Source organism: Hibiscus syriacus, unplaced genomic scaffold (assembly GCF_006381635.1).
Source record: "Hibiscus syriacus cultivar Baekdansim isolate YM2019G1 unplaced genomic scaffold, ASM638163v2 tig00112205_pilon, whole genome shotgun sequence".
Classification (NCBI taxonomy): domain Eukaryota; kingdom Viridiplantae; phylum Streptophyta; class Magnoliopsida; order Malvales; family Malvaceae; genus Hibiscus; species Hibiscus syriacus.
In genome coordinates, this window is record NW_024063266.1 from 177,169 (window position 1) to 181,399 (window position 4,231).

The window sequence follows — 4,231 nt, forward strand, 5'->3', positions numbered from 1 at the left end:
ATCGACACTTGCCCTCATCCAGTTTACTGTTCGCTTACTCAAAGCAAACTTTGCCAAACCTGATTGCTTTTAAGTTATAATTTTTTAATTAATGTTTGTTGAAGAACCAGAAAGTGTCCAAAACTAAGGTAATGAATTTGTTTACATTAATATAATCTAAAGTAAAACATAAGCAGCTTTTTATGACACTTGCCATCTTCACCATACATTTTTTTACTTAAAGTGAACCTATTAAACAAAAATCTTACATAAAAAATATAAAAAAAACCCTAAGCTTTTAATTTAGTATTATTAATTGTTGCTAAGCAAAGACTGTTGACTTTTAAAAAGGAGCCAGGTGTCCGATTTTAACTTAATCTGCATACTAATTTCACTTGAAGAATATGATGTATAGTCCCACGCTAGGATTAGCAGCATTTAAAAACTGATTAGTATAGCCATTTTGATGGACACGTGTCGAATCTATTGTCATCTCTTCTATGATTTTCTTCTCCATTAGCAACCCAGTAATCAAAACAAAGAATATTTATGTTAATACTATCAAATATTAATGCATAAGTCAACTGGATTATGAGTAAAGTTAGAAGCCACGAAGGATTCGATATCTGATACAAATTTTGAATATATCTCACATGTGACGGGTGCCTAGTCTACTCCATACAAAAACAAAATCACTATCAATATGTGTTTAACTTAAAATATATTTCTAAATTTGTCACTGATATGGCCGCTCCTTTATATTTTTATAAGCTCATAAAATAGTCTGCAACTGTAGATTATTGAGTAATAGTATACGTGACAAAGTATGCTTTGGTTAATCATCTTATGATAATGATTCACCATTAAATTATATTTATTAACCTCTCTACGCAGTTTAAACCTTACTTACCTTACGTGTGTAGAATGATCAAAGTAAAACCTATAGATATTTTTGGCTTGGCTAATTTAAATTATTAAAAAAAACGTCTGATAATTTATACCGTAAACCACTAAACCACAAAAGTTTATATATTATTATCAAATAATAATTAATTAATAATTTAAATATTTTTATTGAAATTTATTTAAAATTTAATCTATTTTCTTTGGATTTTTATTTTAATAAAATATTTGAAAAAGTTTTAATAGAAATTATTTAAATTATTAATTAAATGTTATTTAATAATGATATTTGAATAATATGTTAAGTGAAAATGTTAGTTTTAATTTTTTATTAAATTTATTTAAAAATATTAATATAAATAATTTGTTTTATTAATATAAAAATTAAATAATGTTTTATTAAATCAAAAAAATGGACCTACACTAGTATTGTCAGAAACAATTGTTATAAAATGAGATTAAATTACTAACTAAATTTTAATCACAATAAATTTAAATAAAATAAAAATACATTTTAAAAATGCTAAAAACTCAACTATTCAGTATATCGACACGTATATACATGTATTGGGGGAAGGTGGGGACGAAAGTGGATAACGTGGCGAGACGAGACATGCCCAATCCGAAAAGCTGTTAATGGTGGCGGTTGGCGTCTATTGAAGGTCGTGGTTTCGTCCACCAATCATATGCAGGTGGCAGCAATTCAGACATCGTTTTATTACAGCTCTTCTGGTGAATCGCGTTTCACGTATATATATGTATGAATCATGTCATGTTTGGTTAATCTCGTTTTAGCCTTAGGGCAGTGAACTTTGAACCTCGTACAATCCAAAATCACTCTCTCATGGTTCACCAAACACGACGTGATTCATATATATATATATATATATATGATTGATTGAGGGTATAGGTTCAAAGCCAAACATGAATCGTTTTATTACTACTAATATTTTTTTCACTTTTGATTAAGTTAAAGGATTACAAAATAGAATATATTCTAAATACTCTCAATCATTTGATAATAAATGTTCAATCATTCTATTGTAATCGTTGATGTTCAAATTTATTATCTCTAAAAACAATAACGATTCATTTTAATAACTTAAGTAAATTAATTTTCGCCAAAAATACAAACCCTAATAGCATCTTCTTGAAATTTTCAACATTTCAAATGTTCAATGTCTTCCAACCATATATATACGGTCAAACCTTTAGCCCTCCAAGAATCTTTTGACATTTCATGTATACAATGACACTTTCAAAATATATTATAAGCAAAAGTGGCAATGAAATTCATATTCAAAATATGAAAAAGGGAATACATGTAGAAATTTCATTATCAAACTTTATCGTAGTTTCCATGTTAAGGGCATACCGGGTTTACCCATTCGTAATGTTTACGTCTCATCACTCCACGTGGCCGAATCCCACATCCTCACATTACCTAGCTCTATTCAATCCTTCCTACCTATATATATATATATATATATACCCCCTTCGATCTCACTATTCGCTAATTCTTTCCCTCGAAACCAAACATCAGAAGCAACGCTCATATGTTTATATTTCAAATTTTCTCTAAACACAGCTACAGCTTTACTCTTCACATTTGTTAATTCACCAGAAATTAGTAATGGGAAACGATAAAGGCGGAACCATGGTGATGGAGCAAAGAAGCAGCCTCCATAGCCGACCAAATATGGAAACTCTCTTCAAACAATCCGAGCCTTCTTTGTTTTCTTTTAAGAACAACGTCGATTTTGGTGTCGACGACGACCTCCCTAATCATAAAAGCAGTGCCTCCTTGGCTACCCCGAGATATTCCCACAGCCGACCACGAGCGGCGAGGGTTCTCCCTATATCATGTCACCATGGAACCAGGCTTCTCACTACACCAAATCTCCATGGATTACCGCTTCTGTATTGGAAACTGATTTTGGCCAAAACGGGCTTATTGCTTCCATTGTACGAGAAGAAGGTCATATCTACTCGTTAGCGGCATCCGGAGGTTTTCTGTATACGGGCTCAGATAGCAAGAACATCCGTCTGTGGAAGAACTTGAAGGAGTTTTCGGGTTTCAAAGCTAAAAGCGGCTTGGTTAAAGCCATTATCATACTGGGTGATAGAGTATTCACCGGTCACCAAGACGGCAAGATCCGTGTATGGAAGGTTTCAACGACGAACTCCGGTATTCACAAAAGACTCGGCACTTTGCCGTCATTCAAAGACGTCCTTAAAAGCTCGGTAAAACCTAAGAACTACGTTGAAGTTCGGAGAAACCGAAGTGTTCTCCGAATCAGACACTTTGACGCGGTCTCATGCTTGAGCTTGAATGAAGAACTGGGGCTGTTATATTCAGGGTCTTGGGATAAAACTTTGAAAGTTTGGCGGCTGAAAAACTCGAAATGCTTGGAATCCATCGATGCTCACGACGACGCCATCAATTCCGTGGTGGCCGGATTCGATAGCTTGGTGTTCACGGGATCGGCGGATGGGACAGTGAAGGTGTGGAAGAGAGAGTTACAAGGGAAAGGGACGAAACATTTCCTGGTTCAAGTGTTGTTGAAGCAAGACAACGCGGTGACCTCATTGGCTGTGAACCAAGAATCGGGTGTGCTCTACTGTGGTTCGTCGGACGGTCTTGTCAACTTCTGGGAACGTGAGAAACACCTTTCACATGGCGGGATCCTTAGGGGCCATAAAATGGCTGTTCTCTGCTTGGCCACATCTGGGAATCTGGTGTTTAGCGGCTCAGCCGATTGGAGCGTATGCGTGTGGAGACGGGAAGATGGTGGGGTCCACAAATGCCTCTCGGTCTTAACCGGTCACAACGGCCCCGTCAAATGCCTAGCCGTCGAAGAAGACGACGTAACGTCTACAGAGACCGACCGTAAGTGGATTGTCTACAGTAGGAACCTCGATAAGTCCGTCAAGGTGTGGTGCGTGTCCGAACACGCACCAGATATGAAGGAGAATAAGCAAGGTTACCTTACTACCTTACTGGCCACCAACGGTTGACAACGTCATAGTATTGGGGAAGAGATGATGTTCTGTGCCCCCCCCCCTATTCAATCCTTCCTACCTATATATATATATATATATATATACCCCCTTCGATCTCACTATTCGCTAATTCTTTCCCTCGAAACCAAACATCAGAAGCAACGCTCATATGTTTATATTTCAAATTTTCTCTAAACACAGCTACAGCTTTACTCTTCACATTTGTTAATTCACCAGAAATTAGTAATGGGAAACGATAAAGGCGGAACCATGGTGATGGAGCAAAGAAGCAGCCTCCATAGCCGACCAAATCTGGAAACTCTCTTCAAACAATCCGAGCCTTCTT

At 36.0% G+C, this 4,231-nt stretch overlaps 1 pseudogene; it reads left to right on the forward strand.

Moving 5' to 3' along the window:
• Positions 1 to 2,500: 2,500 nt before the first annotated feature.
• Positions 2,501 to 3,900, forward strand: LOC120175332 (annotated as a pseudogene).
• The last annotated feature ends 331 nt before the right edge of the window (positions 3,901 to 4,231 follow it).